The sequence below is a fragment of the Phocoena sinus genome, chromosome 16, assembly GCF_008692025.1.
Source record: "Phocoena sinus isolate mPhoSin1 chromosome 16, mPhoSin1.pri, whole genome shotgun sequence".
Lineage (NCBI taxonomy): Eukaryota > Metazoa > Chordata > Mammalia > Artiodactyla > Phocoenidae > Phocoena > Phocoena sinus.
Window position 1 is genome coordinate 14,882,471 of NC_045778.1, and position 26,311 is coordinate 14,908,781.

Genomic DNA, 26,311 nt, shown 5'->3' on the forward strand with positions numbered 1-26,311 from the left:
AGGGCTCAGTAGTTGTGGCTCGCGGACTCCAGAGCGCAGGCTCAGTAGTTGTGGCGCACGGGCTTTGTTGCTCCACGGCATGTGGGATATTCCCCGACCAAGGGTCGAACCCGTGTCCCCTGCATTGGCAGGCGGATTGTTAACCACTGCACCACCAGGGAAGTAACTTTTTTTAAAAATTTATTTATTGAGAGATTATTAACTTGAACCAAATTGCACAATTGATAATTGATAAATGGATCAGGACTTGAAATCCAGGTCTGACCTATTTTACAGATGAGGAAACTGGAACATAGAAAAAAATTAAGTAACTTTCCCATGATTACACAGCAAGTAAAGTGGTAGAGCCAGGTTTTGAACTTAGGCCTGTGTGATGACAAAACCCATATACTTTACCTTTACCTTCATCTAGCTATCTCACAGTCGATATGAAACAAAGTGAAAACTGACCATTCTTTTTGTTTTTAGTTATAATAAGGTAACAAACTTGTTTGTATTATAAGCATATTAAATATTTAGAAAATTTATGCAGGGATGGAATGTATAACCCAGATCCATTCATTCGTTTATTTGTGTGCTGTATATTCATTGAGTACCTACCACGTGCCAGGGCATTTTAGTAGTGAGCCAAACAGACATGGTCTCTGCCCTAATAATCTAGGAGAGGGAGACAGCTGATACTAACTGTGATAAAGACAAGCTTCAGGGAATTATAAGAGTATTGAACAAAGGAGCTTGATCTAGTCTGGGAAGTCAGGTAAGCTTCCTATGAGTTTTGCCACTTGGGCTGTGATCTCAGGGATAGGTAGAATTTAACTAGACAGAAGAAGGTGGAGGAAGATGGATTTCAGGCAGAGAAGGAAGCATGTGCAAAGTCCCTGGGACACAGAGTGAGGCTGAACGATTGGTCACAGCCAGAGCTCTCTTGGGGACCTGTAGCCCACATTACAGATTTTTACTTTTAACCTAAAAGCAGTGGGAACTTGTTGATAAGTTTTAAGTAGCAAGTGACGTCAGATTAGTATTTTTAAAAAGGTCATCTCCCTGGTGCCAGGACTTCTATACATTGGAGACATGGAAGAGAGAGTATTCTCATTAAAGCTATAGCTCCACTTTTTAGCAATTTCTAAGAGTGGGAGAAATAAAGAAAATTTTGGGCTTTTTTAAAGTCACAGGGTCCGCCTACCCTAAGCACTCTTCGGCACAAAGGCAGCCCTCTGAGGAGCCAGCTGAAAAACCATCCCCAACCTCTCACTTAGACAAGTAGCAACCTTTCTCTCATCATCCACAGTGAGATAGCTTCTTTCCATCTGCAGGAATAATTTGGGGTGATTTTTACCCACCCCCATGAAAAGTTTCAAAGAGAAAATATATTCACTATGTTACAGACAAGCCACAGACTGCCACTATTTCAGGTACCTGCAGGCACCGTTGTACCTAAATATAGCTGCAGAGTCATTTTTCCAAAATCCAAATATAAAGCCCCTATTTCTCTCCTCCATTTGATTGGAACCGTTCAACCATCCTGCTAGATAATAAGTTTGCGTGTTCTTAGATTGCATTTCATTATGCTTCAGTTCCCCTAGAGAAGAAACGTGCTCCTTTTCCCAGCAGTCGTAGAGGAGAAATACTTGTGACATCTCAAGTTTCAGAGTCTCAGGAAGCCGGCCCTCTTCTGGACATCAAAGTCTTATTTTTTCCTGGAGATTGATTTGTTAAATAAGAGAAGTCAGGACCTCTTTGCAGCAGCCAAAACACCTATGAATTTAGGTTTCCTAAGCAAAAAGGAATCTAAATCAAAATAATACCATCTTGTTGGATTTCAAAACTAAGAGAGAATACTAAAAATTTATTTTGCGTTTAGGGTCCCTCTCTCGTTCATGGAAGTACCCTCAGTGGAGATCAGTTCATCACTTTTTTGTCAGAGCTGCCAGAGTTTTGTGTGTTTTAATTTTTAGCTTCAGGGAATGTTGAGTGCAGATGTCTCCAATGGTCATTTTAGTGTTTGTTTCTTTTGTTTTTGTCTTTTTTTTTAATTTAACCTGTTATTTATTCAGGGCACCTTCTAGGTACTGGGATGAAATAAGACAGATAAGGTCCTTGACTTCATGGAGTTCATGGAATTGAGGCTATCCAGCAACTTGAAATCAAGCTTGGTAATGGTTACCTGTCATCCTATCATCTAGAAAGGGTTAAATAGCCTAGATATGAATATTTTCACTGAATACCAATCTCAAAATCTAAAGGAGGAAAAACCAGCCCTTGTTCTTATACCGGTGAACATTTATGTTCAGTCACCGTCAAAACATGACCTTCATAAAACCAACGCCCAAATTCAAACAGAATAAAAGTAACATAGTACTCATCTTCCAGTCCCATACGGGAGTTAATCCCACAATGACTAACAAAATATTTATGGATTTTATCTCCTTATCTTTTTCTGTATAACCATTGATTCTCTTATTTTTTATTAACGTTATCCAATCCCCTTTCAGCTGTGATTGGACTTCAAGGATTAGGATAAAGTTAAAGTTTGCCCTGAATTTGTAATAATTAAAAATTCAGGACAAAAGAATAAAATATGTTTCTACTCTACTTGCCAGATCCAGAACTTGTAACATCTGCTTAGGAAACATAGCTGAGTGATTGAACACCCATAATGACCCACAGGATTCAATTTTAAAATAGTCGGACCATAGGACCATGGTGACGAAAGTCTTAAACATCATCTAGTTCAATCCTTTCCAGATGAAGAAACTAAGGCCCCAAATAGTAAAAACCTCTGTGATGACATGGCTAATTTTTGGCAGGGCCCAAGCTATCAGTTCTTCATTCATTCATTCAAGTATGCTTATATTCAACAAATATTTACTGAGTATCTTTTGTGGGTAAGAAGCTAAGTATGCTTATATTCAACAAATATTTACTGAGTATCTTTTGTGGGTAAGAAACAGACATAACTGCTGACCTCATGGAGTTTATAATCTAGTGGAAGAGGTGGATTTTAATCAATCACACAAACAATTTTAAAAGAATAACTGTAATGGGTGCTGTCGGGCAGGGAGTTATACTCCACAATGAGAGCTGATTTAGAGGAATTTGAACAAATCAAGGAAAGTTCCCCTGGGAGAGTCACATTTAAAGGGTGAGTAGGCACTAATTAGGCAAAGAAGGGAGAAAAGAGTTTTTAGGCAAAGGGAACATCAAGTGCAAAATCCCTATGAAAAGACAACATGGAATGATATCTCATTGTAGTTTTGATTTGCATTTCTCTAACGATTAATGATGTTGAGCATTCTTTCATGTGTTTGTTGGCAATCTGTATATCTTCTTTGGAGAAATGTCTGTTTAGGTCTTCTGCCCATTTTCACACCGGTCAGAATGGCCATCATCAAAAAATCTAGAAACAATAAATGCTGGAGAGGGTGTGGAGAAAAGGGAACACTCTTGCACTGTTGGTGGGAATGGAAATTGATACAGCCACTATGGGGAACAGTATGGAGGTTCCTTAAAAAACTAAAAATAGAACTACCATACGACCCAGCAATCCCACTACTGGGCATATACCCTGAGAAAACCATAATTCAAAAAGAGTCATGTAGGGCTTCCCTGGTGGCACAGTGGTTGAGAGTCCGCCTGCCGATGCCGGGACACGGGTTCATGCCCTGGTCCAGGAAGATCCCACATGCAGCGGAGCAGCTGGGCCCGTGAGCCATGGCCGCTGAGCCTGCACGTCTGGAGCCTGTGCTCTGCAACAGGAGAGACCACAACAGTGAGAGGCCCGCGTACCACACACACACAAAAAAAGTCATGTATCAAAATGTTCATTGCAGCTCTATTTACAATACCCAGGACATGGAAGCAACCTAAGTGTCCATCATCAGATGAATGGATAAAGAAGATGTGGCATATATATACAATGGAATATTACTCAGCCATAAAAAGAAACAAAATTGAGATATTTGTAGTGAGGTGGATGGACCTAGAGTCTGTCATACAGAGTGAAGTAAGTCAGAAAGAGAAAGACAAATACCATGTGCTAACACATATATATGGAATCTAAGAAGAAAAAAAGAAGGTCATGAAGAACCTAGGGGTAAGATGGGAATAAAGACAGAGACCTACTAGAGAATGGACTTGAGGATATGGGGAGGGGGGAGGGTAAGCTGGGACAAAGTGAGAGAGTGGCATGGACATATATACACTACCAAACGTAAAATAGATAGCTAGTGGGAAGCAGCCACATAGCACGGGGAGATCAGCTCGGTGCTTTGTGACCACCTAGAGGGGTGGGATAGGGAAGGTGGGAGGGAGGGAGATGCAAGAGGGAGGAGATATGGGGATATATGTATATGTATAACTGGTTCACTTTGTTATACAGCAGAAACTAACACACCATTGTAAAGCAATTATACTGCAGTAAAGATGTTAAGAAAAAAGACAACATGGGAAACAGAGGATGTGAAAGGGGGCCTGTGTGGCTAGAGCCTTGAAAGGGAGAAGGAGCATTTTCCAAAGTTGAAAACGAATAGGTTAAGGATATTAGATTATGCAGAGCCTGTATGTCAGGATAAAGAGTTTTGTCTTTATCCTGAATACAGTAAGTTATTGAAGAGTTTTCAGCAGAGACTTGCAGGTGGCTGGTGACGGACAAGCACCTTTGAACTATGCAAAGAGGACTCTAACTGCAGTGGGGAGAAGGGACCAGGGAGGACGAGGTCCCTGGTCCTCTTTCCGTGACACCGCACATGTCAGAAGCGGTCCAGCTAACCCATTCTCCTATTATTGCTAAGCAAAAGGCTGATCTCCATTTTCCAGATCCCTTTGCAGTGAGGTGTGACTATGGGACCAAGTTCCAGCCAGCGGAATGTGAGTACAAGTGAAAGGTGCTGCTTGAAGGGTATGGCTCAGGACCAGACCATACCCCTTCCACGTTGTCTCCCCTCCCTCTCTGCTGGCTGGATGGCAGCAAGGAGAGCGATGACTCAAAGGTGATAGAGCAGCTGTCTGCCTGGGTTCCTGAAGGGCCACATGACAGGTTACCCTTACCAACTCATATCACATGCCCAGACTGTCATATGAGGGGGAAAGAAACTTCCATTTCTGAGAGTGACTTCACTCTTGGGTCTGTCTGTTGCTGCAATTACGCCTGCCCTAATTAACTCAATGAATATGTCTCTCTGTGTTTATGCGTATGTAGCATGTCTCATATGGGTCAATGTCTGTAAACTGGGAGAACAACCAGCAAATTCATTAACTAGGGACCTGCTTATAGTTTTATTGCGTAAAGTAATTACTTCTTAGCTTATATAAGCCCACAGTCCCTCCTAAACTGACATTCTATGAAGTAATTGACCGAGCCTCATAAGTGCGATGAACTACACACTCAGGAAACTCCCACGAGAGGCCACACCTTCAATACTTCCTACTTTAATTTTTTACATGTCTATGGATGGCTTGGGATTTCTCTAATATAATAAGTATAAACAAGACTTTAGACTGTTAATTTGCTACTAGTTTTTCCCTTAGGCCAAGGTTATTTCCTCAGCTGAAATACTCCTTGATTCACTAAAAATTATTTACTAGATGCCTACTCTAGAACCTGGCTAAGGCCCCTACTAGAGCAAATATTGATATGTTGGCTACTTGATGTTAACTATATCCAGTTCTAAAGACTAATATTTATTTCAGAAGTATTATTTCTGATTTGGGTAGTTTGCAGTCCATAGGTTAAAGTAAACAGCACAGTCAGATCATAGATTTGGAAATAGAGCTTATTTTTTCCCTCCCTTAAACATGTTCAGTCACCAGTTGTTTACTTGCTGTCGGTGACCACCTGCGTCAGTTAGGATGCTTTTGGCTACAAGTCAATAAAATCCTAAACTCAAAATGGCTCAAAAAATTATAAAGATACACTACATAATCTTACAAAAAAAAGTTCAGAGGCAGGGAGCCTCAGTGACATCATCGAGGACCCAGATCATTTCTGTCTGTGGTGTCCCCTTCAGCACCTTGGCTTTTGTCCTGAGTTGTCCCCTCCTAATCCCAGGATGACAATTACGTCCTCACAAATTTTTTCTTCTCTTACATTTCATTTTAACAAGAAGAAAAACTTTTCCCAAAGCCTGCCAGTAGAGTTTCTCCTGTGTCCATTTGGCCAGAGTTGTATCACATGATCAATCCTAAACCAAACACTGGTAAGGGAAGTAGAATGATCAGGATTGACTTAGGGGAGTCAGGATGCACCAACTGGGGCGGGGGGAGTGGCCCTGAAACACACGGTCAGCCAACAGCTGAACAAAATGGGGATTCCGGGGCTTCCCTGGTGGCGCAGTGGTTGAGAATCTGCCTGAATGCAGGGGATGCGGGCTCGAGCCCTGGTCCGGGAGGATCCCACATGCCGCGCGGCAAAATAGGCCCGTGAGCCACAACTACTGAGCCTGCGCGTCTGGAGCCTGTGCTCCGGAACAAGAGGGGCCGCCATAGTGAGAGGCCCGCGCACCGCCATGAAGAGTGGCCCCCGCTTGCCACAACTAGAGAAAGCCCTCGCACAGAAACGAAGACCCAACACAGCAAAAATAAATAAATTAATAAAAACTCCTACCCCCAACATCTTAAACAAAACAAAACAAAACCAAAAAATTGGGATTCCCTTCAAGAGGGAAAAAAACAAAGAATGGTTTTTGGGCAGGTCACTGCCATTTCTACTCCACCAAATAATCTTTCCTCTGTAACTCTTTTTTTTTTTCGGGGGGGGGGGTTAAATATTTTTTTTAATTTATTTATTTTTATTTATTTTGGGCTGTGTTGGGTCTTTGTTGCTGTGCGTGGACTTTCCCTAGTTGCAGCTAGTGGGGGCTACTCTTCGCTGCGGTGCGCAGGCTTCTCATTGCGGGGGCTTCTCCCGTTGCAGAGCACGGGCTCTAGGTGCGCGGGCCCAGTAGTTGCGGCTCGCGGGCTCTAGGGCACAGGCTTCACGGCATGTGGGATCTTCCCAGACCGGGGCTCGAACCCATGTCCCCAGCATTGGCAGGCGGATTCTCAACCACTGCACCAGCAGGGAAGCCCCCATGGAAGCCCCCATAACGTTTTATACCTTGGAATGTCCTAGCATTCTCAGCATTCTTCAATTCCAAATTTAGGTGGATAGATAGGTAGGTAGATAGACAAAAGGTATTTTTTTCTTCTTTTTCAAAGACTGTGCTACTGGTGCTGATTATTGTCTCTATGTGTGGGTGTGGTTTTTTAAATGTTTGCCACAGAAGGAGCTACTGCATTCCAACATGTCTATGAAAATTAGCTAGAAATTTTTGAAAGCAAATCTATTCATCTCTTAAGGTGCTAGACTCATATTGAATTATTAGTACCATTTCCTTTCTGCTGAAATTTTGATGACAAGGTCATCATTCATTCAAGCAAGTGTGACCATTTTAGATTCAGTTAAGTGTCTTTATTCAAGGTGTCCTCATAGGCTCCTTTATTTGTTAGAACCATTTCAAAATGAACAGACAGATGAATCACCAGAGCACTGCAAAGCAAAACTCAAGGGCCAGGGCTAAACTGCAGAGACAAAACAAACAAGAAATGATGCAATTACAGGCGTGGGAAATTGTTCGTGATTTAGAGGGAAAATCTATCATTAAATATGGTATGTGTTTTGTGGGAAAAAATGATATGCAAAGATAAAGCATTTGAATAAAATGGGAGTTTGTTGATGGTAAGTTTGCAGGTGATTTTTAAAATTTATTCTGTATTTTCCATAAACTCTCGATTAACGTTTTTTGTTGTTGTTGTTGTACGCGGGCCTGTCACTGCTGTGGCCTCTCCCGTCACGGAGCACAGGCTCCAGACGCACAGGCTCAGCGGCCATGGCTCACGGGCCCAGCCACTCCAGGGCATGTGGGATCTTCCCAGAACGGGGCACGAACCCGTGTCCCCTGCATCGACAGGCAGACTCTCAACCACTGCGCCACCAGGGAAGCCCTCGATTAACTTTTTTAACTAACAAGAAGTACACATCACTTCTGAGAGGTTGATGCTGCACCCTAGCCTTTCAGTGTCATTGCCCTTTTGCCAGCTTCTGGACCAACCCACTGGAAGCCTGGTTACCCATTTTTCCCTGCCCTCTCTGGTAGGGAGTCTTTACAGCAGCAACCATTAGAAGGCATCGGGTACCATTTGGACCCAGGAAAGCCCAGAACGCTTCCCAGAAAGGGCTCCTACTCTGAAAAAGCTCCCAATCTGAGTTGGATACACTGGTGCCTAGCTTTGGGTGAATAGACCCATCGCCCTGATGGCACTGAGATGACTTCTAGAAGGTGGATTCCACAGAAGATTCTGTCACAAAAACTGCAGGATGTTGGGCGTGCTGCATTACCCATCTGAGCCTTGGGTTTATTGCTTATAAAATGGATGGATTGACAATAGGTTAAAAAAAAAAAAAAAGGCAACGTTGAGAAGCCTTTTCTTAAAATTCCAGAGACATCCCTGACTTTAAAAAACTACAAACTAGCCTTAGAAGAACACAGCAGGTTAAAGAAGATCTCAAATTGGCTTAGATTGAAACGCCAGATGCATTTCCATTAGAGTCAAAAGTGAGATAAGGGTTGGAATTAATGAATTAGTCGTATAATTTACCTGTTTAATGTTTGTCTCCCTGCCCAGGCTGTACCTCGAGGAGGGCAGGAGCTGTTTTTATCTTGTTCTGTGCTCTATCTGCAAGATCTAGCACAGTGCCTGGCACAGAGTAGGAACTTCATGAATGTTTTGTAGAAGGAAGAGGAGAAGGCAAGTAGACAACACAGGCTGGCTGTTTTCACCACTGGTATTTTGCTTTTCCTACCCCTGCAATAAGACAACATAAGGAAGTTAAAAGTATAATTAACGGGCTTCCCTGATGGCACAGTGGTTGAGAGTCCGCCTGCCGATGCCGGGACACGGGTTCATGCCCTGGTCCAGGAAGATCCCACATGCCGCAGAGCGGCTGGGCCCGTGAGCCATGGCCGCTGAGCCTGCGCATCTGGAGCCTGTGCTCCACAACGGGAGAGGCCACAGCAGTGAGAGGCCCGCGTACCACCAAAAAAAAGAAAAAAAAAAAAAAGCAAATATTAAAACTACAAAATAACTAGAGGAAAGTATGAGTGACTCTTTTCCTGATCTCGTGATACAGAGGGCTTAACAAATAAATGAAATAACATTACAAAGACAAGAACAGGCAAGAAGAATAATTTTAACTACAGAAGAATTCTGAACTTCATGTAAAAGAAAATTTACCGTAAATAAAAATAAAACAAAAAGCTGAGAAAAATACTTTCAGCAAGATGTGGGACAGATATGAAGTTAATAACTTTAATATATAAACAGCTCTTAAAAATCAATACAAAAAATGCTAACAATGCAATAGGAAGTTAGAAGGAATCTGAAAAATTAATTCACAAATTTAAAAAATTAAAGAATAAGTACAAATGAAAACGTTTTTAATTTCATCAATTCTGGAATTTCCAAATGCTATATATTTGTAGGGTATTTGAAGCCAAAGAAATCCATAAAGAGAAATGCAGAAATGAAAGTATTTTATACATGGCTATGTCAGGAACTGCCTAAAATTGATTCAGATACATGAAGAAGCATTGCGCAGCTCCCATTTAACACCTCAGGAGTACCTTAAATTTTTAGGTATCAAAATTCATTTTTGGTAAATGGCAAGCAATATGCCACTCACTCATTCACTCACTCTCTCTCTGCCACTCCATATTTTTCTCTACTTTTTCTAACATGGTACATGTTGCTTTCAAACTTGACAATTTCCACGTCATAAATATCGATCTTGATGAGTGTGAACTAAGTAGCTGATAAAAGATCCCTGAAGAAAATGTAAAGAGATCTAGTTCTGGGTCCTGCTCTTTTACCAATAGCTGCGGTCCAGGCCATAGGTGAGCCACATCACTTCTCCAGATGTAAGAGAATTAAGTCAGTTTCTCCCAAGGAGATCCATAATTCCTGCACCCCACTCCAGCCCTTCACAATCAGAAGGCAGGACTTGGAAATTGGGATTCTTAACAAGCACCCCAGTTAATGCTTAGGTACTTTAAAGTTTGAAAAACACCCTAATGGCAGACCACTAAGTCCCTTCTAATGTCAAAACTCGAGTATTCTGAAGGAAAAAACATCCATGCTGAATAGCGCTCCACTCTGCATATCTGAGAGTGAGTCTGAGAGTGAGTGTCCACCTCTACTCTCAAATTTGGGTGGTTAGATCCTTGTTATATTTGAGCTGATATCTTTTCAGGTTTTGTTCTCCTAATCCCATGCATCAGATTATACTCATTGAAGGTGCCAGTCTTGTAAAGTGCTTTCAGAAGGCACATAAGTTCAACCCAGAGTCCGTGTGATTCAGACATTTAATCACACCATAAAGTTAATGGAATCCAATTTGAATGTAGACACCTCAACAGCTACATTGCATTGAATTCACAGCATTCATAAAATGTAGGTCTCAAAATGAATCACCAGTCTGACAGAAAGTTCAGAGGAGAACTCCACGCTCTCATTGGTCACTGTCCTAATCTTCAGCTGTCAGGAAAAGGACCAGAGCTGCCAACACAACACTGTAGCCCAGGCAACCAGCCATGCCACTAGAAACTTTTCAGCACTTAAAAAAATAAAAGTTCCCATAGAAACTCTCAGATACTCTTTAGATTGTTTGCACAGCCCATGGTTTGGACAGCCCAAGGTAATGATGCCTTGGGGTCAGACACTGCCTGTCAACCTAGGACCTCCCATTTTTCACAGCCCAGAAATGGGTTGCTTTTTGGACGCTCCAGACTTTTCCTCCATTAGAGTATGTTCCTCCGGTGGCACATGTACTCTGGGGTAAGAGAAAATAGATACCATGTTTCCAAGATCCCAATGATCCATTACTTAACAAAATAATAACTGCAGTAGCCCTCCAAACATCCAGATGTGGTGTCAATGATGTTTGACTTCCACTAGGTGAAGACATCTGGATTCTGAGTTTTCCATCCAGTTGTTCAACCATAGTGGCAAATCCATTTTGTACAGAAGCTGGGAGCATTTTCAGTCATTGCAGAGGTAACTGTATGAGCTCCTTTTATTGGGAACGTCGCTTCACGTTAGTTTTTCCACCTTGGATAGGGTGGCTTGGCCTGAAAGAACCTCAGGAACTGCGGAACTGCTTACATCAACCTTCTCAATTATGCTTTATGTTCTTCAAGATTCTGTAGCCATTGCCAAGCTAAGTGGAAGGAAGACCCAATCCTTTCTTAATTTTTTTTTTTCAAGACAGCTGCTGGAATCCACCCGTTCTTAAAAAGTTACTTACCTGAAGTAGGAACTTTGCATATAAGGAAAGAGGCAGGGCTCAGAAACGTCTTGTATACTTTTCGAGTCTAATATGCTAAACTACAAATTTAATCCACTGAAGTGGTTTCATGCAAATGCTCCTCTCAAATTCCTTTTGTACAGAATCTTGATGCATAATGTATAGAGTCTGAAAATGGATTAAGCTACATTTGGAGGATGGTTTAAGTTGTTGTTTTTTTTAAGCAGCAAAATCGAGCAGATTTTTTGTTGTTGCCTTTTTTAACCCTTCCTGCTCAAGCAACCACATGGATTGTGTCTTCTCAAAGCTGCCTTCTACACAATGTTTCTTGTCTTCTTTTTCCTGTCAAAAAGCTTGAAATGTAACAAGTTTTAATTAGACATGTAAAGAGTGAATTGGACTCATTCCCCTCAGATTTCCCAACTAAAGGAAGCAAATAGAATGGTAAAACCTTCTGATTTACTCCTGGAAGATAATTCAGCAATCGAATAAGCAAATGAGTGAAATCTTACTGAATAAACGTTTGCTGGTACTCCACGATCGTAATTACCCATAGGACTGAGGCTGTAGATAGAATGCCAGTCTGTATGTTGAGGGGAGCAGACGTAGTGGATGCTCAGTGACACATTTCCTCCAGTGCCAATCAAGTCCAGAAAGATGAAAAAGGAGACGGCGGCCAGGGGGATTGCCAAAGTCTCCAAAGGAATCACAGAGACCTGGCTTAACAGCCGCAGGTTTCAGGGGGTCAATACGTTTATAATGCTGTGCTTCATTATTGCTTATTTTTACATAGCATTTGAATACTATGTAAATTGTACTGGAAAGAGAATTGCAGCTAAAATGAGGAGCTATGGACTCAAGCTCTCAGTCTGACCCTACACAGTCACGTGACGTTAAACTCACTTGCTCTCGCTGGTTTCAGTTTCATCATCCATCAAGTGAGAAGAACCGTCCTCCCTCCAGCCACCCGTCTGCATCCGGGGCCACCGGGAGGAACAGGTGAGATGGGTGGGAAAGTACTGTGTAAAGTCTCAGCTTTAGGGACACTGCTGAACTCCTTGTTTTCGGTTAACCACTGTTTTCTCCTGAGAAGGTGGTGGCATCCTTGGCTCTTCTCCCACATCCTTCTTCATCCAGCTTTCCCCCAAGCCACGGGAGAAGTGAACAGGCTGTTCTGAGGCCAGCCTTCCTGCTGCTGCACAGCTCACCACTTCTGGTGAGCTCTGTGTGCGTGGCCCCAACAAGGGCTTTTAAGCTGACAAGGCCTTACCCTTGACAACATGACACTTGACAACATGGCTTCACATAAATAGAAAAACAATATCCTGCAGCCCAACATGTCTCACAGCCTCCATTCCGAGCCCTCACCTTGACCTACTTGTTCCTGACCTTGTGACTAGCACTTATTGCCGTTGTTTGCCTCACCTTTCCAGATAGTTCCAGTTACCTAGTTCTTGCCTTTTGGGTCTCTTCTCCATCATGATTTAAATGATTCACTTAATCACAGTCCCTTTACCCACTCGCCCTCGGTCCCAGCGCCTTGCACCCCAGCCCTGATAACGGGACACAGAGATTTTATATACACTGTAGTAGCGAAGATGTGTCTCCCCAAACAGGCAGTGAAAGGATTTCTGCCAGCACATTTTCTCTTTTGGAGGTACAGACTTAGAACAGTTGGACAATTTCAAATTCTATGGAACAGGTACCTTGAGAGAAGGTGACAAGAAGAAAAGTAGTAGTTTTCCCCCGCCACTCACCTCATCTTCCAACTTTAAATGTTACCACACACCAACAGAACACAGAGGAACCATAACCTGTTTGTGTCTCTCCATTTGCCCTTGATTTTTATTGAATGGGAAAGGAAGACTAATTCAAATTCAAATTCATTCCTCCTGATTTCACAACAATATAGACTTTACCAAACTTTTTATTTAAATTTCTACACTGTAGTGAGAGCAAGACCTCGCCAGTCTTGTTCACTGGAGTATTTCTAGAACTTAGCACACAGAAGGTGTTTAAAAAATACTTGTGGGGCTTCCCTGGTGGCGCAGTGGTTGAGAATCTGCCTGCTAATGCAGAGGACACGGGTTCGAGCCCTGGTCTGGGAGGATCCCACATGCCGCGGAGCAACTAGGCCTGTGAGCCACAACTACTGAGCCTGCGCGTCTGGAGTTTGTGCTCCGCAACAAGAGAGGCCGCGATAGTGAGAGGTCCGCGCACTGTGATGAAGAGTGGCCCCCGCTTGCTACAACTAGAGAAAGCCCTCGCATAGAAACGAAGACCTGACACAGCAAAAATAAATTAATTAATTAATAAATTCCTACCCCCAACATCTAAAAAAAAAAAAGATTTAAAAAAAAAAAAAAAAAAAAAAAACTTGTTGCCTGAATGAATGCGCAAGAAGAAAAAAAAAGTGACATTTGAAAGATTTCTTATTATCTGAGGCTGATAGTGAACTTAATGATTTAGAGAACAAGTATCCAGCAGCAGAGCCCACTAATACCTTTTAAAATGTGTTGATGCTCATAAACCCAAAATAAGCAACCTGTAAAACCACTTAAGAAGAAATAATACGCATTTAATCAGGCTTCCAGAGGAATGTCTGAGGGAAAAGCTGAGAATTTCAAGAAGAATTATTAAATCCCTTCAAATTCAATCACGTGTGGCCGATCACAGACACGCCACATGTTCTTCTGCCCACAGGGCTGTCACTTTAGGAAATCTCGCTCAGCCCTTCGTTATGAAACTCCTAAATTACAGCCACCTCCTGCAGCCAGAGGGAAAAGCTTTGGATCAGCTGAAAAGGGTAAGTCCTCTTACAGGTCTACCCAGCACGTGGTGCCACATTCCACAGAAAGATCTTAAGTACAGAGGGAGAATTGAACACATCACCCACATCCTAAAGCCAGCATCTTCAAAGTCTTATGCACGGCTTTAGCTTCAAGTCAAAGGGCTCTTCCTCTGGCCAATAAAATTCAAAACACTGTGAAATGCCAGTCTGTGCCTCTGCTTTATAATCCTGTTGAAGTTTTTGGGCTCTTACTGTGTTCTGGAACCTTCTATCCCATCCTGGATTTTAGCTCTTAGTCTGCTAATGAGAGTCACTTTACCTTTCCCGGAGTGTGATTAAGGTCCTGCGGGTGGTAGTAAAATGGATCCATCTTTTTTGTTACAAACTCAGTTAGCAGAAGTTGGAATTGCTCTCTTCAACAAAGTTACATAAATTGTTAATGAGAAATTTACGTTCACTTGATGCGCTAGTTGCCTTATTAGCTTGGAGTCAATGCTATTAAAAGAGAAGATGTTTATTAAAGCTTAAGGTGTTTGCTGGATCGAATGTTCAAAAGAAGATGGCAGGTTGGCGCCACTGACTGCCTGCTTCCAAAACCCAGAGGGGTTTCCATGATCCATCCAAAAGTGAACAACTTTGAGACCTCATTTGGAGTCTCCTCATCAGAGAAATAGCGATTTACCTGGAAGGTAGAAGTGCCACCTATTCCTGGGGTGCAGCTAAAACTTCTCTTTTCAACAACTGTAGTGAGAGTGTTTTCTCAGTCCAGTGGACACCAGCCTGAAGAAAGGCCACCCAGTTGCAAATGAGTCTGAACACCTTTCCTCTTCTGGTAAGGAAGGAACTAAAACACTCCCCATAAATGTCAGGGGCATAGAAGAAGGAGGCTATTTATTTACTCAAGAAAATAAATAGGTCAACATGCAGACCTCAGAACCACCACCCAAAGAAAACTCCAATGTCTCCCTGATGTGGCATACCTAAAATGCCTCCGCTGAATAACCAGGACCAGCTCTAAGCGAAGCGGCAAGGTCAGTCGAGGTTGTTTTGGGCCCCTTTTCCCTTTCTCTCAGAAATGCTCTCCTGCACCCCCACCATGTAGCCTGTAGGCTGGCTCACCCTCATCCATTCCAACCCCTTAAGAGCCACTGTTTGGCCCTGCAGAAGCTGACAAGCTAAATGGTCCCATTTCCCAGAGTGCTCTGCAGCTTAGGTTTGACATGAAACCTGACTTCAGCCAAGCAGACACTCCCCCAGGACATTCTGAAGCTGAAAGTAAGTGTCGAGGTGGAGGCTGCACCTACCCTTTCTGCTAGCCAGCACAGGGAGGAGACGTGTGGGTCCACACCCTAGCACTGTGACTACTGAGAGGCAAGTCAAGGGTTGCTTTGTTGGTGCAGGTCGGGGTAGATGCGGTGAGGTGCAAGAGCCAGCAGTTGTCGAGGTGACTTCCTTCTTCACCAGCTTGATCATGGCAGAGGCAGCAGCTGCCTCAGTGGGTCAGTTCTGAGGTGTTGTTCTAGGGTGTGACTCCTGGAAATTCTGCTGAAAGCCTCCTCCTCCAGCCTTTCTAGGGATTTTTGTAAGCTCCTCATTTCTTGCATGAAATCCATTTTTGCTTTAAAAAGAATAGCTAGACTGAATTCTATTATCTACAGCTAAACTCTGGCAGACACTTCCTGCCTACATAAGCAACCAAGTCCCTTAATGCTTGCTCCCCCACCACCATCTTCACAGACTAAATGAGTTGATAAACTAATTTACAATAAGTAGTTAATAACTAATAAAATAACTTCTTATGGGTATTTGCCTTAACCCAAGGAAAAAGATCCTAATGGTGAATTGCCAACCATAAATGGCTTATAGTGTTGACGGGAATTTTTTTTTTTTCCTGCAGAGGGAGGCAACGGTTTTTTTATACTGTAGAGAAAGTTTTAGCTCTTAATGGTGATGGAGATGATAACGGTGGTGGTGATGTTTAAAAGTTAAAAGCTTTTAAACATATATATATATATATATATGATATAACTTGTAAGCCTCACTGGGCTGATTTCTCCAGCTCCTCCCAACCCCCACTCAACACTTTAACCACTGCTGGACACACCTGGGTCATCGCCCAGTTTCTTGCCTCTCACTGCAGACCTCTCCTAGGGAGCTCTCTGTGAAATCAGAAGAATCATCCCAGGAGAGAGAAAACCTGCATCATAAGGAGATGAACAAGGGTTCCAATAACATGCTCTCAGAGAGAAGACAAAGAAACAGGCAGGTGAAGTACGCAGTTGGCTGGAGAGATGATCGATGATGTCTGTCTGCACATCCACAGACGTTCCCGGATCAGCTACTCTGTCAAGGCTCCACCTCAACACTGTGGAGAGGCAAGGCTCACCCTGGCCCCCAGGAGCTCACAGTACAGGGGAATAGTAGGAATTGCCATGTCTTGATCACGTTATCTCCATTAATTTCATTCACTCAACAAACGTTTTGTTTGTGTTTCTGTTTTAGTTGTAGACATGGGTGAATAAGCTAGGTTCCCTACCCCTTATAGAGGGGGCCAGATATATGACACCAGTACTCACACAGAATGTTCTCCGTTACAGTTAAGGCAACTGCAACAAAGGAAAACCACAGCACACTGTCTGATAGGAGAAAAAGAGGTGGTATAACTTGGTCTGGGAGTTCATGGAATGCTTCCCAGAAGAAAAGCCATTCCTGCTGAATCCTGGAGGCTGAGCACAAGTTAGGTTGAAGAAATAGCATGAGCAAAGGCCCCGAGGTAGGAAGGAGCTTAAGTCAATGAAGTGCATATTATTATCCCCACTTAACACATGAAGCAATAGAGACGTGGGGAGATTACACAACTTCCTAAGGTTTTGCAGAACTGAGGGCAGTGTGAACCCAAAGATAACCTCCTGATATATAATCCAATATAATCCAGCCTCTCTGAGAAACAGAGACAAAGATACTCACAGGCTTTAAAAACAATTATCAAGAGACCCTCTCATGTCCTTCAAGGCTACCCCTCGTCCTGAAGGAACTGAGGACGGATTTTCGTTTTCTCTCTCTACTGGGCTCGAGACTAAATTAAATGAAAAACCTGCTATTCCAGACACAAACGTCCTGGGTGCTTTGGGGGGATTGAAACCATCTTCCCACCTCCCCAGGGCTTCTCATACCAATATGGTGCAGTCCCAAGCTATCAATGATAGTGAAAAAACGGGGCTTTGCGGTGGAGGAAAGAGGCTATTCAAACCACTCCTGATTTCTATAAAAGAGAGATCTTTTGATCTCTGAAACAGCCAAAAGGGCATTTTGATCTTCCTCAAGCTCATTTATTTTAGATTCTTACAAATTTCTTTTCTGTAGGTTTACTTCCTTAGAAAACTCAATCGTCAATTGAACAGTGACTTTCATACATTGAAATGCAATATTGAATAGCTGAAGCCTAATAAATGCCATCCCGGCTATATAGGATATTTTAAAAATCATAAAAGGGCCGATTGAGCCCAATCCAGGCAAATATGACAAAGCGAATTCAATGCTTCTTTTGAAAATGAGTCATGGTCAGAAATACTCTCTTTGACCAAAAGCATTTCTTTGAATGCCAGAGGTAAATTTGCTCACTTTCATTTTCTGCCTGGGTTTCAAGTGAGAGCTGCCGAACTGAACAAAATCAACTCCGAGAGGCCCTGGCAGCTGTTCCAGATGTATATGTGAGCAAGACAGTGAGGTTGGTCCTATTCCCTTCAGTGTGTTATTTTCAAATTATGCAGATGGTATTCAGATAGGGATTGATCAGGCTTTGTATATTTTTGCAGGCAGGAGTCAATCATTGCTCTTCTCTGCTGTCTTAACATTCCCCAGGACCACCCTTTCCTTTGCATAGAAAAAGGATGTTTTATTATCATAAGCCTCCAAATTACTGGCAAAGGGAGAATCTGACATATGTTCCCAGTCTTGGGGGGCTCGGGGGAGGACAGGCACAGCATACTCAATCGATTAGCCAAAAGGAGCAGCCTTTGATGTCAGGGAACCTTTCCAAATTTCATTTAAGACTCAAACAATCTGTGGGAAATCAAAGTTCTCAATCAGAACCTCTGCCCCACTCCTCTAGGTGCAGTCGTGGCTGGAGGAACTTTTGTTTTAACTATTTGTAGATGATTACTCAGTTTGAGAATGTGTTCCTCTTGTGGCCTTTTCAACATGAGGCCCTTAAAGAAGATGGATAATTTTGTTCTGCATCTTCTTGTCACATGCACTTTTCCCCCCTTGCATATATGTCTTAAGAAAATGCAGATTAGCACTGCCAAAGAGCCAGTTGTTGTGTCGCAACCTGAAGAAGGTCTGATGTCATAGACTAGGACAGGAATGCCCTATGTTTTGCACACTCCTAGTATCGGCTGGAAGGTGGATTGCACTTGGGAAAGGAACTGGGGCCCGGAAGCACAGGATGCGCTATGGGGAAGAAGTAACTATTTGGAGGAAGATGGTGGAGAAAAGGAAGTCAGAGATGCATGGAAGAGTTTGGCTCCCACTCAGAAACAGCAAAGTCAAGAGGATGGTATCAGTTTAGAAATCACGGTTTGGATTTTGAATAAATTTGACTTTACATGGTTCTTTGTATATCCCAGCAAATATCAAATCTTAGGTACTGCCTGTGAGCCGGGATTACTTTGGCATTTAGAGGCAGATGTTTCTCCTATAAACAAGAACGTGAAAAGCTTCCAGAAGGGGACTCCTTAGCCCCAGCCCGCTCTGCACTGGTTAGACCACATCTAGGATACCATATCCCTGTCAGCGCGGATACGCAATTCCATCACCTGAGCACCCTCAGTTCTTCACGTTGTTTTCTAGTACAGACCCTGACTAGTTGGAGTTTCTACAGACAAGAGTGGTCAAGATGATAAAATGTCTGGACAACAGTTAACACCATAGAGATGTTTAGCCCCCCCGAAGAATGACTCAAAGAAGAGAGGACAGCACTGAAGAACTGTAATGTGAAGAGAGATTTGATGGGTCCCTGCTGCTCCGAAGAGAGGCTCCATGGAAGTTCCAGGGAGTGGGGAGATAACCTTCGCAATTACAGAAACCCCAAAGAATGCTTTGCTCAAGGAGTGAGCGCTCTGTCGTGGAAGACACTCAGGCAAAAGCTAGATGTCTTCCACCTGGAAGGGAGGTTGCAGAAAAAGGAACTCTCACGTTCCTGGATAATATCAGAACTGGAAGAGACCCTCTGTGTCACATAGTTCAAGTGTCTTTGGTGTGTAAGGAAACCCTGACAATCTCCCTTAAGGCTTGTTCCCCTACCAGCAAGTACACACTTTCCCTATGGGGTTAGCATTTCAAGAACATCCTCCGGGAGCCAGTTACAAAAGTGGCTTCAGTATCTCAGAGCCTTTTGATTTGAGTAGTTTTCCATCCTGAGACCATCAAAAACAATTCCTAGAATAAAGTCTTTCTTAATCAAGCAATCCCATTCTGGGTATATATCAAAAAGAAATAAAATCAGTATCTCAGAGAGATATCTGCACTCCCATGTTCATTGCAACGATATTCACAATAGCTGAGATATGGAAACAGCCTGAGTGTCCATCAATGGACAAGTGGATAAAGAAAATGTGACATAGATAGATAGATAGATAATGAAATATTATTCAACCATAAAAAGGAAGGAAATTCTGCCGTTTGTGACAACATGGATGAAACTGGAGAACATTATGTTAAGTGAAATCAGACACAAAGACAAATATGATCTCACTTATATGTGGAATCCAAAAAAGTCGAACTTATAGAATGAATAGAATGGTGGTTACCAGGGATCGGGGAAATGGGGAAATGTTGGTCAGTTATGAGTAAGTTGTGGGGATCTAAGACACAGCATGGTGACTATAGTTAACAACACTGTATTGATACTTGAAATTTGCTAAGAGAGTAGATCTTAAGTGTTCTCACCACACACACACAGTAACTTATGTGTGATGATGGATGTGCTAATTAACTTGACTTTGGTAATCATTTCACAATGTATACACATACAAACCATCACATTGTACATCTTAGATATTTACAATTTTATCTGTCAGTTATATCTCAATAAAGCTGAGGAAAAGAAAGAAAGCGTCTCTTAGGGTTGGGTAAACAATCTACAGCTTAAAAAAGAATGGTTGATAATTAATATCCAAGAAAGAGCTCAAAATAGAGGATATCGAACAACTCAGACAAAATTCTGAGCTAAAATAACTGAATATCCATAGAGTACCCACACCGGTTTCTAGGGCTATTAGCTCTCCAACAGGCATTTGGGAAAATGGGCGATTTTCTTCTTCTTAGAAGCAGATGGAAGGTTCTATTCCTTTCTTTCAAGGACATTTTAAAACAAACAAAATACAATACCTGGATTTCCAGACACTCGCAAGTAGGTTTCTTACACTCCAAGGCCTAGAACATAGGTTAACATGTTCCAAGAGGAGCACAAGATATCCAACTGGTAACTGCATGCAAGACATGGTAATAAAAATCAAAGACAAAACAGCACGAGGCACATCTCAGCACAGGCATGTGCTCTGCATCCAGGCTCACAGCGGTCAGGATAACACCACTGTGACAAGATTGCCTTTGTCACTAAGTTAGCACTTCTTCTCTCCTTTTATTCACTTTGCTGTTTTTCCGTTTGTAATTTTATCAGGAGATTGAATCAAGCTGTAGGCTTCTTATGGAATAGCACCCTCAGACACTCACCCAAGAGTAGTTTGGGCAAAGTTTTCAGTGCCAAGAAATAAAAATGTTGGAATTGAAAGAGAAGTGGAACCAGGTGGAAAGATATACATGGCAAAGAGAGGCTGCCCACCTAATTTAGAGTGGAGAAAAAAATTAGGAAGCAAGACGCTAAATTCAAGGAGAAAAATGGAGGAACCTGGTTTCAAATATGTAGGACCCACCCTCCTAACTGCATTTTTCCCTTTCCACTGCAATCCTCTGCAAGACAGACCATCTGCCAGTTGCTCTGGCAAGAGTGTGTCACCAAGCAGAATGGGTTTATCGGCACAGCTGTTTGTTGTCCTCATTAATTCCGGGATAAAGTTATAGAAAATCCCTCAAATGCAGAAATCAACACTCATCTCAGTGGCTGCAACCCTTAAATATCCTAAGTGCTTCTAGGTAAGCAAGAGAGAAAGCAGCGATGACGTTCCAAAGCAAAAATATATTACGGTTTGTAAATAAAGCAACAAGGTAAGAATTGGGGAAAATAATGTTCACTGATAATAAGCCAAAAACTAGGTATTTGTTTGCCCCCTTAAACCCTTCTCCCCAAACGTCCTACCAATAAAATGGTATCAACCAAGTAAAAATACATTCCTATTTCAGTTTCTATTTCAATGCAAAATACTCTTCTCCAAATGTCAGGTTCCTCTAGTTTGGCCTTTCCAAAAGCGTGCATAGTTAGACTTCAATGAACTGTACTGTTTGGAAGAGGCCATTTAATTGAATTTTCAGGTTAACTGGGTGTATGCTCAGGCCACTCAAGATGACTCTTCTCTTGCTCTCTGAACATCCTCTGCTCCACCAGTGCCTGCTTCACCTACACCTGCTCCCATGACTGACCTTCCTATGTACTTGCCTCACCCCCAGCTAGAGACTGTTCTCACCTATCGAGCAAAACATCTCCACCTGTAACTTATCAAAGGGGTGACGAGGGGCGTGCACGCCGCCCCCGCCAGTTTCCCTGGTAACCAATGAGCCAATCTGATGTCAGTTCCCCCTGTAACCGGTGTTCCTCCCTCCCACCCCGCACTGGGAGCAAAGATGGCGGTCACGTCCTGCCTGCCCTCAGCTCCATACGGGGTGGCGTCGCTCCAGGACCTTGCTTCAGACGGGTGAGCTCCCCCCACGCACCCATGAAACCACGACTGTCTCTGTCGCTGACTCCGGGCTCTCTCTTCGGTCTCAAGGCTGGGCGCGTACAGGGCTTGCAGGCCTGCGGGGTGCAGCCCAGCAATTGGCGGAGCCGCCTGGAGACGGAGGAAACTCCCGCGAGCGCCGAGATGCCGGGAAGTGAGGGCGGGCGTGGGAAGGTGCAGGGCCTCCGCTAACACGTGGGGCCTGAACGTTGCAGGGCAGATCCCGGGGTGGCCGCCCCTAGTATGTGGTGCCCCGTGGTGTCTGTCCTTGAGGAGTGGGGACCACCAGGAGAGTGCAGAGAACTCACGGACGGCCTTGAGGCTGTGGTGGAGATGTTGGCCGCCATTACAGTGGGAAAATGAGGTGAGACCTTAAGGCGGTGGCCGCAGCTGTGGGCTGGCCGTTGCTTTTCGTATTAAGAAAGGCCACAGACGCTGAGCTAACAGCTGAGGCGGAGGTTAACTTGAATGCTGATTCTTGTTCCTCTGAAAGTGAGGCATGTGAATGTGAGTGAATGATTTGTATTGTTACCTATTACTGTTATTCGTTTAAACTGAAAAAAAAAAAAAATCCCTGAAAATGGCCAAGATGGGAATCCTTTAACATTCTAAAACTGGATTTTGCGCATGCAGTTAGAGGAAGCTAGCTTCCTAGAAGGAATTGGTATTTCTCTTCTTGTGCGTTTGAGATGTACCTGGGCTCTCAGGAACTTTAAACATCTGATCCCTGAGAGTGAAGAAAAAAAGAGAGAGGCATTTTTAAACTCCTTAGGAATAATAATGTTTGGGGAATGTCTGTCTGTAATAGTCTCTCCAGATTTTGGTAACTTGAAACTAAACTAAATTAAATGAAGAGAATTCATTGACGATCTGGGTTATTTCAAATAGGGTAAAATATTGGAACATTAATTGCTGGGTGGGTCTAAGTTTACTTGCCTTTGCCTTCTTAGAAGAAGAAGAAGAAAGCGTAAGTTTTCCAGTCAGGAAATGCTGATATGACAGTTCGCAATTACTTGCTTCTTGGTTTTTACCAGAGATTTAAGGTTTTTAAGGATGACGATTATAATCGGTCATAATTCTAGTTATTGTAACCAAGTTTCTTTATCAATTACATTGTAATTAGGTGTTTAACTGTGCCTTTTTAAGTCGTTTATCATTTACAGACAGTTGTTGTACTCTGATGCTTTTGCAAAAGTGCTTCATCTTCTAAAAGATTCATAGGAAGGACCTTTTGACAAGTACAGATCTCTGATAAATTTCATATCGTATCACTGAACTGGGTACAAAATGAAAGAATCTTAGGGGAGAACCTGATGGCTTCATAAAAAGTTAAAAGGATTGATTACTAAGTAAACTGATGAATATGGTTATAATTTTTATGGTTTTTGGCTAGAATAGTTACTGGTTTTGATCTGTGTTTTCCAGATATAGAAAAGCCCTTCCCCTCAAGTTAGTTATGACTTACAGGATTGAAACATTTTTCTTTTCTCTCTGCCTGATCCCTCCAGAAATTGGAGACTCTTGGGTTCTGAGCAGCCTCATCAGGTGAATGGGAAAGACTGTTTTCCCGCAAGTGTAGGAGTCTCGATATTTGGGGAATCTCTAGAAGAGGGAAGTCCACCTAGGCAGAATCTGATGGCAGGCCTTTGGCATGGCTGTCCTGGCCTTGAGAGGCTTTTGGGGAATTCAGTCTGAGACTCCTTTTAAGGAATGCGACCACAGCCGGTTTGGAGGAGCCTATGTGGTCACTTGACCAGACTTATTTTGCAAACAAATTAGTCTTGATTTGGCTATATTTGATGGAGGTGAGGGTAATTTAGAGGGAAAAAATATTATGCTTCAACAGATGTTAAATTCTAGTCCTATTGATTGAGAGGTCTACATTTATAAAAGTTAATGTGTTAGCCAAACTTTTGCCCTGAATGTTCAAGAGGAAGAGAACATTTTCTAGTGAAGTTGTCACGGAGTGTAACTACTCATGATGTATCACTACTTGCTTTAAGTCTGCTGCCACAAGCACACGTACAATGCTTGTGTAACAATTCAGTATAACTGATAAAATGTATAGCCTCTAAAGTGTTTCCCCATCAGCATACCTCTGAACTTGTTCACAGTATCTGATCAGTTTTCCCCAAACATGGATAACTAGGCAAATATAAAGGAGGCCTAGCACCGAGGGACATGATCTGGACGAGGACAGGCAGGCAGTGTTCACCCTGGCTTTGAAGGACATATACTTTTGTCTGTTGAAAGATTTGCAATCCAAAGGGGAAAAGATGGAAAAATCTTCACATATGGAGGTATGGGAAAGTCATTATGGCTTGTACAAGGTTTAACTTAAACTGACCAGAGTGGCCTGTTGTTTGACCTGTTGAACATGCATTGTACATCTGCTTTGGCCATTGTGGAGGGGAATGCATTTGAAAGTCAAAATGGAGTAGCTGTGGTTCAGACATTCAAGGCAAAACTAGGTGGCCATTGTAGATGTGATTTTGGATACGTTTGTATATTACTGAAAACGAGTTTTCTGAAATGTATTGTAGACCAGGACAAAAACCACAGGCAAGTGTGGTATTATCTCAGAATGCAGGTACTGCTTGCATTTTGCTTAATTGTCATTACCTCCCCTGTGTTGTGCTTGTTAGACGTGTTACATTGCATCCCTAGTCTGAGTGGAGAAAACCTCTTCAAGGACTGGGAAGCAACCATGGCCTCATTGCAAAATGAGTCTAATTGCTGGATCTACAGTGAGCTGCTGTTGTCATCCTTCTCTGGACTTACATGAAAAATAGACCCAGCTAATGTGACTGTGTGGGGATGACTGAGAAAGGGGGGAAAAGACTCTCACCATCTTTTTGTCCCACATGCCAGTACGTCAGAAGGGCTCCTGTCGGTAAATGTTACTGTACATGTCAGTACGTGTACTGACTGCCCATGAGGCCCCCTGGGTATGCTCTGTGGAATAGAATAGGCTGGTTTCTGGACACGCAAGTCTGACTAGTGGGATTAACTGTTTTCTGTTTGAAAAGACCTAATGGGTCCACCCCTGAAGTTACTCAACATAACATGGGGAGGCAGACCTGTACTCTGACTGCTGACTCCTGGCTAGGCCATCAGAATGTTTCTTTCAGAGCCAGGGCCTTCCCCTCCCCAGAGGGGTGGCTCTGGGTTTGTGAAAACTAGGGGTGGCCTTACTTTCCTTACAACTGGACAGGACGCTTCTGCCATTGACTCCCTCTCCATTGACCCCGTAAGTGCTTAGCTCCAAAATTTGCCCACATTCTGGCGAATGACTGTTCTTAGCATACCAGGTATCTTACCCTTGGTACACTTTAGCTGCTGGTGTCTGTATTGTATCGTGGTATCTGGTTACAGTGCCCCTTTACATACCTGACCCCAGGGATACTGAGGAAGAGGGGTGGGGGGGACAAGATTGTAAGGGTCGTGCAGGGTATGTAGGGGTGGAGTATATGATCAGGCCACCCATGATGGCTGTTCTCTTGCTCTCTGTACAGCCCCTGCTAGACCAGTGCCTGCTTCACCTACACCTTCTCACATCACTGACCGTCGTACATCCTTACCCGTACCACAGCTAGTGCTTGTTCTAACCTTTAGATCAGAACATTTCCACCTGATAACTTAACAAAGGGGTGGTAAGGGGCGTGCCCCTCTGCTAGTTTCCCTGGTAACCCATGAGCCAACCTGATGTCAATTCCTCCTATAACTGGTATCCTCCCCCCTGGAAGTGAAGACTGCCACCGTGTCCTGCCCACTCGCTGCTGCAAATAGTGAGAAGTCACTCCAGGACCTTGCTTCAGACGGGTAAGATCCCCTATCCAGTGAACCACTGATGTCTCTGCTGCTGATTCCGGGCTCTCTCTTCAGTCTTGCAGGCCTGTGGGGTGTGGCCCAACACTGGGGGCCAGGCAGAAGACTGTTTTTCTCTTTTAAAGAGTGAAGTGAAAGCGTAAGGCCAAGCCACAAAGGAACAAAAAGCACTAATGTCAGTAATTAAAATACCGTGGTGTTTTGTTTCCTTTGAATTAGTCAGAACTCTTGTCAGTTGTTCATGACTGACCAAAATGTAACTCAAGCTAGTTGCAGCCAAAAGGGAAATCTGTAGTTCATCAATTTGGAAATTCACAGGATCGGATACTGCTGAATCCAGGTATTCACTGATGTCTTCATCAGCCTTCACTGTCTGTCACCATCTCTTGACTCTGGTTGTTCTGTGATGGCTTCTTTGATCTCTCCACAAACTCCCAAAGAATCAGAAGTTCTATG